Below are 13,738 nucleotides of genomic sequence, written 5' to 3'. Positions count from 1 at the left end.
GCAATATTATTAACTGCAAATTTCATCCTTGTCAACCGAATAATTGTAAAGTAAACGGCACGGCGAAAGGTTAATGCATAAAAACGGAGGCGGGGAAGGTCTCCCGGATCGAGGACCAAAGGACAATGGAACAGTAGCGTCGAAGTCGCGCGTTTATTCAGCAATTAATCATTGCGAGCGTATTTACGCGGCGGCGTCACGGCAAACCTCTAGGCCAGAACGGTGCATCGTAGCGCGTGCGGCACTAATTAATGATTTAAGCAACACGCGGCCGAGTTTCGCGTGTACGCACTCTCACGCATCTACGTTTACGCTGGCCGCCGCCCCCTCCGAGCCCGTCGCCGGCCAAGGAATGCGCACCGTGTAATTACGATCATCCCGTGAGAATCATTTACGCAATTAAAGGATCCGTGCCTCCGCGAATGCCTCGACCATGTTCCCGTATGTATCCCGAAAATGAAACACGGCACCGTCGCTTCTGAAAACTCTGGAAGCGTTCAACAACGCCACGCGTTCGATACTTCGAGGGGGCATTCCGGTCTAGACGCGCGTAATTAATTTCGGGAAATCGATCGGAGCCAGCGAGCTGACACTCTGCACGCGCGTTTACACGTGTCCGACGCGACGGCACAAATTTTTGTTAAGTCGTTTCAGAGTACGCATTGCAGCAGCCGTCGACAGATCGGCAGGAAACGGTCGAAAATCGCCGAAGTTCCGCGGATTTATCGACGACTCCTACAAATTTCCAACGAAATGTCTGACGAAAATCCGCGCGGTCGCTTGAGACACGCGCGAACGAACCTGCGAAATTTCAGGCCGTCGCGGCGGTCGCGATCTTTGTCTCGAAATTAATGAACCGCGTCTAGACCGCCCCCTTGAAAAACCATTATGTACTCGAAATCTGCACATCACCGCGTGGAAACAGCTGTTAGCAGGTTCGCAGGGCCAGAGGCTCGGCCGGAGGCTCGTCGTAGTTTTGTAACGCGATCGCCCTCCAGTCTTCGCGCGACCACCTCTTTTTGTCCTCTCGAGCCAGCCTCGCGTCGGTGGCCGTCGAATAACAGGGTTAACGAAACGCGGCGGCGGCGTCGGCGTCGGCGTTGCCAGCGGCGTCGGCTTAGGCGATTCGAAATTTACGTCGGAGGGTCCGAGGGGGGCGAGGCCGTCACGGCAGCGTCGCGACGACAAAAGCCGATAAGGGTGGCGTCCGCGGGAGTGGGGCTCGGGTGACGACAAGAAGAAAAATTCGTGGTCTGCAGGATTTCGCGTGGCCGGGCGAAAGAACGGAGGAACGAGCCAGCCGGCACCGGTATTGATTACGAGGGTAGGCCGCACCCTCTGCCACCCTTTCGGCTCGGCCGGGGTTGGCCGACACGCCAACGACACCGCATCGTGAGAGAAATCCTGCGCAGTCGTCGCTGGATCTCTCTCCTTCTCTCTCTCTTTCTGTGCCTCTTCCTCTCTCTTTCTCTCTCTCTCTCTCTCTCTCTCCCTCTCTCTCTCTCCCTCTCTTTCTCTCTCTCTCTCTCTCTCTCTCTCTCCCTCTCTCTCTCTTCCTCTCTCTCTCTCTCTCTCTCCCTCTCTCTCTCTCTCCTGCTTCCTCTTAACCCCTGCACCTACAGCATGTACACTGCACAGGCTCCCGGACGATCAATTCCAGCCCTCGCGATTAACCCTGTTCCCCGATTCGAGACTTCTTTCGGCTGCTCTACCGTTACGGCCGATGCATCGGCGTTTTTCTGACGCAGCTGAATGCACTTTTGCATTCGCAGGCCCGGTATCTAATTGGAATCTTTCGCTATCTTGATCCCAGGGTTCTCTACATGGGGACCGAAATTTGCCGAAGCTTCAAGCTGTGAGCGTCGAGGGGTGTATAGGTGGTAGAGAATCATGTTTATTGTTGTAATTGTGAAATTTTTATAAAATTATATATATATTGAATTTCATATTTAGCAGAACCCGTTAATTCTACAGATTAGTTAGTCGTTATCGTGAATTATTTTGACAAATTATATGGCGATGTAATTAACAAAATGTATTTTAGTTTATGATAGACGCTAATTTTGTGGGTTGGGTACATTTTTTTAATCGAATCAACACAAACTTTATAGTTTTGCTGTTATTTACTTGAATTTACTTCTGGTCTCGCTGGTTGCACGATTATGAGGATTATAATGTGGGAATAGGGAACATAGGTTAGGATAGGTTAGGATTCGAAAGGGATAAAAGGAAAATATATTTATTAATGAGAAATTGTAAACACGTCTTCATTATGTAACACTCGCTTACGTTCTGCTCTTTCTCTTGGTCTTTTCTTTCGTACTTGTTCACATTCTCTCGAGATATTACGACTATTTCATACTTCATACAAACGCACACACGTACATATATAATACTCGCTAAACGTTAACACACGCACACATATGTAATAATAAGATAATGTTATAATCGTTAATACATAACCTCCTAAAAAGACTTCATAAAAGATGCGAAGAAAAGTACGCTAAAAACATGAAAAACTCCGATAAAAAAAATTACTATAAAATAATTTCCGCAAGTAATAAGAAGACATACAAAAGAAAAGTGAAATCAAATTGAGCCGCAAGTACATTTCACATGTCTTCTTTACTATTTAAATATTCCTCCTCTATCAATTATAAAATTATAGAAGAAAGTTACAGGTGGACAAACAAAAAAGGTGTCCTTTTTAACAATGCTAATTATTCAACTGTTACCACAATGACATTATTGGTCCCAAACAGAGGAAACAACCCTTACGAACCGACGCAATTCCTTTGTAATGTACCAAAAGCTCGAGCAAATGATAAAAATACGTAACAACATCGAATTATCATTAAACTTGCGTGACAATGAAATTCTAACATCGCTAAAGTGGAGTCTCATTCGTGCATCAGAAAGAACTGAAGAGGCGTTTCGATTGCTCCATATTGCGAAAGATGGAGGCCAAGCCATTTTGCTTCTCAGAGACAGGAAAGGGATGCAGCAACCCCTGTGCAAGAGTTGTTGCTCCAATCAGAACGTTCTGGCTCCCCTGTGCAGATTCCATGGACCATTTCTGCGCAGCATCCGGACCAACCCTCGCCTACTCAAAATGGCGGAATCCGGGTTTCTGCCGTCGAGGTCGCCGCGCGAAATTTTCGCGGCCGAGGATTCTGGGTGTACGCGGATCGTTCTAGAAACAATTAGTTCGAGAGGTTCCTCGCGCGACCGATCGCGCGGAGTTTGATGGCGAAACGACGTCTATGAATATTCCTTCGAATTGATGGTCGCGGAGCTTATCGGGTTCTTTCTCTCTTCCCGCTGGAAGATTTCGCCGCGGAGATACACGCGTCCTGTTCCAGAAGCCTCTCTCTCTCTCCTCTCTCTCTCCTCTCTCTCTCCTCTCTCCTTATGCAGCGACTCCTCCGACTCGCCAGACCGGTAGCGTGGTCCGCGAGAGAACCGGCGGATGCCTTCGTTTTCGTTCCCCTTTTTTTCTCTCCTCTCCCGATGCACTTTCATTGACATGAGATATGAACGTTTCTAAGAAATTAATACCGGCAACGCGCGAACGTACGATCGCCGAGGCCCTCGCCGAGGCTTTTTCGCTTGGCTATCGGGCCAAGTGTGAAAAGAAACGATGATGGATCTCCGCTGGTACTGGTCACTTCAACTTCGCCGGCTAAAGCCAACCGAGAAGTACCTTATAATTTTCCCTCGAACCTCCGTGCAAGAACCTTTCGGTTTCTTCAAGGGTTTTGGATAGATCGAGGTGGAATTTTGGAGATTCTAAAACTCCGTCTCGGAGATCCAGGTATACTGAAGTAAGAGTGAAAAGTGTATTGCGATGGACTGTGGGATCTGAATCAATGCATTCGATGCATCTGCACTCGAGATCGTGCAAAGGGATGTTTGCCGGACACTCGAATCCAGGGTGAATTTAAACAGAATTTAAGACGTATTATTTAATATAATTTCGCAACGTTATTATTAGACTGCGAATTTTATGCATTTATGGCAGATATGAAACGGTTAAATATAAAATTGTAGGGTCATCAGAAGGATTTGAGGATATTGTTGGATTATTTTCAGCTTATTATAACTATTAAAGAAATAAAGACATTCTCAACTAATTTGTGTTTCTCACAGTTATCTTAAACAATTTTTATTTTGCATGAAGATTCGCAGTCTAGTTATTATAGCCCATAGTAATTTATCATATTAATTTAAGAAATTCAGGTTATCTTGTTTTTCTTTTTCTGTAACTCTGTATCAAGTCATTCTAAACCTCCGTATTTTCTTCTTTTTGTGATTTTACAACTGATGGGTAACTTTCCCCTACATATTCAATAAATAAATAAATATATGACAATTGAGTAGCGCCGTATTTGTTTCTCGGAGAGTCAATAACGAATGATTAAAAGAATTTCGATAAAAAGGTGCGAGCGATTCGACGAGAATCGGTGAGGCTTGATGAACATAAGGGTGACGGTAGAGGGAGAAGGAGAGAGGGGGAATGGAAACGATACACACACACACACACACACACACAGCACGGCGCGAAACGTCGGGGGTAGAACGATATCATCAACGATATCATTAACGAAATCATTTTCACGATATCGTGAAAATTCGCGGTTTCGAAGCTCGGCGAAACGAAGGAACGTGCAAGGTAGGAACGGCTCGGAACATTTCCATGACTATACATCCTGACACAATAACACGATGATTGGTTCGAGTGGCCGGCCAGGGGGTCATCATTCACTGGGACCTCTGTTTAACTGCTTCAGAAACAGAGGCTGCCTCGCAACGGGAACCCTTCCGAGTGACTAATATCCCGTAGAATCGGGTATCCTCGTTTACCCAGCGAGTGTTTAACCAGCCTCTCACGAAGAACGCACGAAAAGACCTAACGAATCGATTCGTTAGACACGCCGCAGAGTAAACAAGCCCGTATAACTCGTATACATAATTCGATCGTACGTTCGTCGCATTAATATTAATGATATCGTTCTTCCTCGACGTTCCGCGCTGTGCTGTTTCGTTTCCATTTTCCTCTCTCTCATTCTCTCTCTCTCTCTCTCCCTCTCTCTCTCTCTCTCTCTCTCTCTCTCTGTCTCTGTCTGCCGGCACACTTAAATGTTCATTAAACCTCGCCGGTCCTCGTCGAATTGATCGCACCTTCTTATCGAAATTCTTTCAATCATTCGTTATTGAAACACATATGGCGCTACTTAATTGTCAAATATTTATTTATTTGTTCGTTGAATATGTGCAAGAAGTTACCGATTAATTATAAAGTCACAAATTGGAAAATGTACAGAGGTTTGGAACGGCTTGATACAGAGTAAAAAGACAAAATAAAATGGGATAACCGTGATTCCTTGGATTATTAAGTAATTCAGTAAATTCTTCCCAATTGACGCTCAGATTATACACAAAAATGGACAATTTGCGAATAATCGTATCACCCCTTCCCAAACTGTCCACTTCTGTGCACAATCCGTGCGTCAATTAGAGAGAATTTACTGTACATCTTAAATTCTGTTTGAAAGAATGTAGTTGACGATTAAAAATATCGATGGACGAGTGCACACTATTCACAATAAATTATTCACATAAAATAAGTTGATTACAATATGTTTTTCTACGTTTTTGAACATGGCGAAGTTCTCTGGATCTGGGATAAAATGTTGAAGCATTCATTTTATATGTATAGATATCACATCTCTCCCTTATTTACAACAAAAGAAGACCAAACGAAAATTCCTCTTCGTTCACAGAAGGTCCTAGCGAATTAAAAACGAAGCAGGCACCGATCGACTCGGTGTTCCACAATTTCCGGACTTTGGTTCGCGTTTGTCGCGCCGGTTACCAGGCGGGAAAATGTAAATGGAAACTGACGGACAAAGAAAATGGAAATCTCCGAGCACCGACGGAATACAATGACGGCTACGCGCGAGTGTGCTTTTGCAGCGTAACGCAACGAGCTCGAGCAAGCGTGCAGCAAACAGGCAGCCATCCGATGGAAATTAGATTCTGGCTGCGTTTCAATGCGCGACACCTTTCTCAAAGGTCGAGAGGTTCTCTCGAGGCTCACCACCAACGAGCCAGCCGCCTACTCGCGTCTCCGAACACTTGTAACTGCGAAACATCTCGATTGCTATTCATCCAGTGACCGTCACACAGCCTCCGAGCGACTTCCTAGTCGTCGATACAGTTCCCGAAGGGACGCTGCTCGAGAAACGTCCGTCGGATATCGGCGTTGTGCAACAATATCGCTGGATGAGGGACAGGTGGCGATCTTCGCGGCCGGCCACGCACTCGGCGGACTTAACCGGCTGGTCACGTCCACGTAACTTGGTTGCGAGCAGCCGGAAGTCGCCGAGAAATTCCTCGCGGCCGGGTTCGTTCCCTCGGAATACCGTTCGCCCTGCATTTCGATGCTCGGGAGTGCTAATTGCTCCCAGTTACTCGTAATTCCTTATTAAATCGGCTGTCGCTGCATTCGGAATCGCGCGCTCTCGGATTGCCGCTGTAGAAGCTCCGGGGGAAGGAGGGGAACTCCTCGGTGGACTGGGCAAGTCTGCGCGAGAATTGGATTTTAGCTAGTCGAAGAGTAATCTGAAAGATTAACCTGGAAGATTAGCCTGGAAGCTTGACTAATAATGCTTCCTCTAAGTAGGCCACTGAATTCAACTATAAAATAAAAATAAAAAACAATTTTCTAAGAAAAATCACTCTTCATATTTCCAGCATGTTAAATTAACTTTATGATTTATCTTCTTAACTTTTTGTTCATTTAATTTGCCACGATTTAAAATTTGTAATACAAAAATTGAATATATTTTAAATTGCAGGATAACGAGTGGAAGTGAGATTTCACTCGCACCGAGTATCCTCCGTACCTAGCAGCTATTTTATATGTAGAGGGGTACCTAATTAAGCGCCTAGCAATTTCAAGACACGGTTTCGGACGGTTCCTTCTGGCAGAGCAGGTGACACATGGCGTCACGATGTTATAGGCGACGTCTAGGACGTTGCGTCGACGCTGCAGGAGAACGCGACCCTTGGTGACGTCAACCTTCTCGTGGCCTCCGTGGACTAATATGGCCAGACCGGTCGGTCCCTCGGGGCCTGCTCGTGTAGGTAGCCCCACGAATGTTTCTACGGTCTTCTACAGCTCGTTCCAGCACGTCCGACTTTTCAATCGTTCTGTCGCGTCTGCGGATCGCTTGCGGGACGAATAAATTCGTACTCGCTACAGTTACCGAGCTTTCACGCCTCGTGGATGGAGATCGATGGTGCTGGAACCGATAATGGGCTCGCCGAATCATTGACTTGAGTTCACCTTGGTGCAAGTTAGACTCCTCGATTCGAAGGTTTTTTCAGAGTTACAGATCGGAGTACAAATTCAGAGTTGTTCTTAAATTCCCCCAGACCCTATCTCCTTAATACAGTAAATTCTCCCCAATGTTCCTTCAGATTGTAAACAAAAATGAACAGTTTGGGGAGAGGAGATACGATTACATGAGTCTCGAGGCTCATTTTTATAGTTGCCGATTGCCAACGATTATAAAAACGAGATGCAAGGCTGGAATAATCGTATCTCCTTTTCCCGAATTGTCCATTCTTGTTTACAAGCTGAACGAATATTGGGAAGAATTTACTGTATCTGAACACTGTCTTCTCAACCCTTTACACTCGCTTGGTGGCTACAACTCAATATTTACAAACAAAAATTGTTGTATTACGTTCCAAAATAATTTCGAAATTTATCTATATTCGAGAAACTGTTAAAAATTGTTGCACCAGACACAAAATTCAAGTTCATATATATAAAGTGCACTTAAATCGTACAAGATAGAAATACTGTAAGTCAGAAAAACTATTTTGAATTCAGAGTTAAAATGGCTCCGAGTACAAAGGGTTGACATCTAAACTCATTAAACTCCGATTCACCTGTACTTTGATCATCCATGTTTGAGTAAAAGCCCACCTTTCGTCGCTAGAATCTAGATTCACTTGTAAATACATCTAGATAGGTCTTCCCTTATATCTCAATTCTTCATCTCACCCCCACCCCCCAACTATCTGAACATATTGAACTTCGGTTCACCGGTACCTGGATCCCCTATCTACGAGCTGAAGCACTCCTTTCAACAATAGTATCAAATTCCAAACCCTAGATCCACGGCTGACGTCGCAAAACCTCCGAGATGAAACGCACCGATCATTCAGATCCAACGAGGCAGCGTTCCTAGAGAAATGCCTGTACTTTGATCATCCATGTTTGAGTAAAGGCCCACCTTTCGTCGCTAGAATCTAGATTCACTTGTAAATACACCTAGATAGGTCTTCCCTTGTATCTAAATTCTTTATCCCACCTCCCAACTATCTGAATATATTGAACTTCGGTTCACCGGTACCTGGATCCCCTATCTACGAGCTGAAGCACTCCTTTCATCAATAGTATCAAATTCCAAACCCTAGATCCACGGCAAAACCTCCGAGATGGAACGCACCGATCATTCAGATCCAACGAGGCAGCGTTCCTAGAGAAATGCCTGTACTTTGGTTATCCATGTTTGAGTAAAAGCCCACCTTTCGTCGCTAGAATCTAGATTCACTTGTAAATACACCTAGATAGGTCTTCCCTTGTATCTAAATTCTTTATCCCACCTCCCAACTATCTGAATATATTGAACTTCGGTTCGCCGATACCTGGATCTCCTACCTACGAGCTGAAGCACTCCTTTCATCAATAGTATCAAATTCCAAACCCTAGATCCACGGCAAAACCTCCGAGATGAAACGCACCGATCATTCAGATCCAACGAGGCACCGTTCCTAGAGAAATGCCGATAGAGAGAAATGTTCAGGATTGATCGGAGCAATCTCCGCTGCATAGCAACCAGACAGAGAAGCACTTAGTGTCGCGGAGCAGCGGGGAAGTGAATCAGGTTTATAAATACCAAGGCACGAGCAGAAATTCCGTAGAATCGGGATCCGCGGAGGTTATCGCTGCGAGTTTGTCGATCGGCCAGCGGCGGGGGTGTCACGGTTCGCCGCGAAACACCGCGTAAACACCCTATCTCTCGAGTATTAATGGCCTGATAATACGTGGAAAGTGCCGAGCGTGTGGGATCGCGGGCCAGGGGACTGATCTTTCGAGAATCTATCCGCAGGACTCGAGCGTTCCTCTTCATTCTCCAACACAAAAGAGAAATCGAACAAAGGAGAAACAAAACATTTTCTACGTTTATCTTCCTGCAAGAAGCTTAATGAAACGTTCTCTTGTTCTATCCTCTTATCAAGAAGCTTGACAAAACGTTTTCTAGATAGTTGTTCCCACCAAGAAGCTTGATGAAACGTTTTCTTGACCTATCTCCCTACCAAGAAACTTCATAAAATGTTTCCTTAATTTACGCTCTTTCCAAAAAGCTTGACAAAACGTTTTCTAGATAGTTGTTCCCACCAAGAAGCTTGCTGAAACATTTTCTTGGTCAATCTCCCTACCAAAAAGCTTCATAAAATATCTCCTTAATCTACCTTCTTACCGAAAAGCTTGATAAAACGTTCTCTTGATCCATCCCCGTGCCAAGAAGCTTCATAAAATGTTTCCTTAATCTATTGTTTTACCAAAAAGCTTGATAAAACGTTCTCTTGATCCATCCCCGTGCCAAGAAGCTTCATAAAATGTTTCCTTAATCAATTCTCTTACCGAAAAGCTTAATAAAACATTTTCTTGATTCATCCCCCTACCAAAAAGCTTCATAAAATGTCTCCTTAATCTATCCTCTTATCGAAAAGCTTAATAAAACATTTTCTTGATTCATCCCCCTACCAAAAAACTTCATAAAATGTTCTCTTAATCTATTCTTTTATCAAAAAGCTTGATAAAACGTTCTCTTGATCCACATCCCCGTACCAAGAAGCTTCATAAAATGTTTCCTTAATCTATCCTCCTACCAAGGAGCTTGATATAACGTTTTCTTGATCTATCCTCCTCTCAAGAAGCTTCATAAAACGTTTCCATAATCTATTCTCCTATCAAGTAGCTGGACAACACGTTTTCTAAATCGTTGTTCCTACCAGAAAGCTTGGTAAAACGTTTTCTGCATCCGTCCTCCTACCAAGAACGAACAAAACGTTTCTCGAGGACTCGGTTCTCGATCAGCAGTCTCCTATCAGGCTGCCTGTTTGTAATTTTTGAAGACTCGGATTACGGTCTCGCAGCTAGTTTCCAGGGGAATTCGGCCGGGATCCTTGGCTCTTTGACCTTAGATGACGGTAAATCACTGTTCACCACCGGCCACGTGCCCGTTTCCTACTCCCCGTTGTCTTTCCAGTGATTTATGCAGTTTTACCGGCGTGGCCTGTTACGCGCGAAACGGCAGTATGTAGGCCGTTACGAAGGACGTAGACTTTGGGCATGACGGACTGCCTTCTTGAGTCAGGGATCGACCTATTGGTTCGTTACCATTTTTGCACGGACGCGTCGCCTTCGAGGAGATCGCTGAAACAATCGGAAAGGCCGTGAGTTAGATTCTGCAGTTGCCATCGCACCTGGCGACGAGAAATTGTTGAAGCATTAAAGAGTTTATCGGTTAAGGGAACTAAAACAACGGAGGCGATTAAGGTTAAGGAACGATATTTATGATACCGGCGTGACGATAAATTAATTTTCTGATCCACGCGACGCGCAGTGCTCTAACGAAGCAGCGTTTCGTGACCGAAATTATTTTAGCGATGTTTCAAGGTTTAATGTTATAGTTGAATTCATCTCGATCTAGAGCTAGAAAATATGTAACAATTAAATCAATTTTCATATAAAACAAGTGTCTTTTTAACAACTTTTAACAGGTTTTATGTAAGTCTTCCTAAAGTTTAAATTGTATATGTTTTAATTGTATATAATTATATGTATTGCAATGTTTCTACGTATAATAAAAAATGGATACATGATACATGAACAACTAAAACGTACCATCTTACCTATGATAATTAATTTAATAAATTAATTATTGTAAATTTTCATTATCTGGTCTTCGTAACGTTGTATCTAATTACAGAACTGTTTGAATGAACTAATGCAGATTTTAAAGCTTCGGGGGCTTGTAAACCCGTTCGAAAAAAGAATCGTTGAAAAGATAAAAGTTAGAGAATTGACTTCTGGCCATGGGTCGCAGCTCCGCCAGACCAGAATGCGACGGTCGCGAGCAACGTTGTACGGCGATCCGACGAAAGCCGATCGCGACGTCCAAAGTAGCTCGCTTTTGTCCCGAATGATCTGAAATTTACATGAGTCCCCGAGACGGGAACGAGTCCACGGGAATGATAAATGGTCCCGGTTCGGTTTAATCGATGCTAGGGAAGTGCAACAGGTTCCAGAGGCCCCGCGATTACGATCAATTTATATACGAACCGCTGCTCCATCTGCCCATCGGGAATTTAATGAACAGCGTCCCCCGATAGCCTTGCGTGAGATTATTCCGCGAACATTCTGGAAATTGCTTACACAGAAGCTTTCTCGTGGTTGGTCGCTTCGATCTTTCCCAGGGAGGCCCATCCCCCATCGCCGTCTCCGCCGTTTTTCCCAAAATTCATTCAACTTAGCACGGATATAAAAATACCGATACGCGCTATCTCTCGTTTTATCTCGCGAACTTCATGCAAATATACGGTTCCATCGGCAAATTCGACGCTGCGTGCGTGCAATCAAGCTTTTTATTCCCCGCGCTATGCGGTGGTCGAAATAATGATAGTATCATTTTGTTTCATTAATATGGTTGTTATATCAATATTACAGAAATTTGAAAATTTTATGCTAAATAAATATAGGTTCACTTGTTCGCTTCGAGTGAAATCAAAGTGTACTGATACTAAATACCGGCGCGCCGGTCAAAAATGACCGGTTTCGCATTCTTTATCTCACAGTGATTAAAACTATATAACGATGATTTAATGAGAAATGATCCAGGTTTCTTTAAGCACAACTAGCAATAAATTGGAACAGTGAATAAATTCAGCCCTTTCGTTTCTGTAAAGTAAGTGGTTCCAGTTACTTTTTGTGCTTATTGTTAGTACGTTTAGTGTTAAACACTTTAGCTTAGTGTTCACTAATTTCTGTAGCTATAAATATATCCTCTTAACAATGATATAATATTATTATACATTATTTTTAATTATTAATATATGAGAGGATTTAAAAGTAAATTTTGATAATATTTAAATCGCTCTTCGCTTTCATTATAAATTAAATAAATTGTAACATAATAAAGGTATCGGAAAATGTTTTTGATAACATTCCAATTTAAATCAAAATTTTTCATTTACCTTGAAAGCATTATTTAGTCAAATATTATACATTATTATTTAATATGTTTTTCCTATATTTCATATTAATATTAAAAATTATTAAATATTGATTTCGATAATATTTAAATTCTAAAAACTTCAATTGCCACGCCAGCAGCCTCAAGAATTCCATAAATATGTTTGACGATCTATGACATCAATTACACATTTTCAATACTCTTTCATAGATTTTAATAAAATTAAGGAGGTATAACAGTACAGCAATATAACATTAATTTTCAAATTTAGAATTCTTCTTTGAATCATTTCCAAATCTGCACAAATGAAAATATTGCCGACGAACTATCGAGAACCAAATAAGCTGATTCCGACGGTAAAGAACAGTGAAAATTCTAGGCCAACAGATTTTCGCAGCGAATCAAAATTCTGCCCGAAATCGCGGCGCGTTTAAGGTGTCTAAGGAGCAGCTTATGGGGGTAATGGGGTTCCGGCGCGTGGCGCGGCGAACAAAGGAGGCTCGTCGCCCCGTTAATTGATGAATCTCTCCTCGGAGCGTCGGAATTGAATTTCCCCGGGGGTGTAGGAAAGAGCCTAACGAAGAATTGGACGGGCACACGCGATGCCACGCGAGATAAAAGGTTAATCGAGCGGTTTTATCGACGGATCGGCGCGGCGCGGCGGTGCCGCGAGAAAGAGAGAGCCTGCACTCCTCGAACAACCGTGAAGGCTGGCTGGCGAGGCACGGGTTACAGAGGATACGATACGCGTATGGAGACACACACGAGGTCGAGGGCCAACCTACATATTCATTGACAGCGAGTCACTTGCTTCCGCCGCGGTCGTACGCTTCTTACTTTCAAATCGCATTTAATGCCATGCCGGTCTCCGCCGCGAGGAGACCGTCTCCTTGCCTCGAATTCGATTAGCCACTCGCCTGGCCAAAGGTGATTTCCTTCGGGACCTACGCTCCGCGATCGCCGTTTCCGCTTTCCATAAATTAGGACCTTCGCGATCTCGCTTTTAGGCACACTCGAATTTCGTTGTATTTTTCTATCGGCTCTTGGCGATAGATGCATCATCGAGAAAAACTTTGTAATATTCTGCTTTTAGGATCTTTTTATTTAGATTCATTTTTTTTTAATTTTGCGTATTGCTTTGTGTCGATTTTTAGTTTGATTACGATTCTCGGATCCTTCGATTTCGTTTTGAGATCATGATCGTCGCAGCTAACTGATAAATACATGTATCATTAGCAATATTCTCAATATTGTAATATTCTGTCTTTAGAATTTTTTGACTTGAATCGACTTTTCTTAATTTTCCTGTAGCGTTTCCTGTTTCTTCGTCTTAATTTTTCCACCCTGTCTCGCGTTGATTTTTCCCAATTTTTGTAATAACATCTCGTATTTCTCCTTAA

The 13,738-nt window shown here is 43.4% G+C and overlaps 1 long non-coding RNA gene across 1 annotated transcript in view; it reads right to left on the bottom strand.

Annotated features, from left to right (window-relative positions):
* Window positions 1-1,914: 1,914 nt before the first annotated feature.
* LOC143258873 (uncharacterized) overlaps window positions 1,915-13,738 on the bottom strand; it is a 71,620-nt gene continuing 59,796 nt past the window's right edge. Inside the window, exon 2 of the long non-coding RNA XR_013032797.1 lies at window positions 1,915-10,519. This is a non-coding gene — a long non-coding RNA (uncharacterized LOC143258873). The remainder of the gene's footprint in view (window positions 10,520-13,738) is intronic.

The sequence above is a fragment of the Megalopta genalis genome, chromosome 2 (assembly GCF_051020955.1).
Source record: "Megalopta genalis isolate 19385.01 chromosome 2, iyMegGena1_principal, whole genome shotgun sequence".
NCBI classification, from domain to species: domain Eukaryota; kingdom Metazoa; phylum Arthropoda; class Insecta; order Hymenoptera; family Halictidae; genus Megalopta; species Megalopta genalis.
Note: the sequence above shows the minus strand (reverse complement) of the source record. Positions and strands in the feature narration are given on the sequence as shown.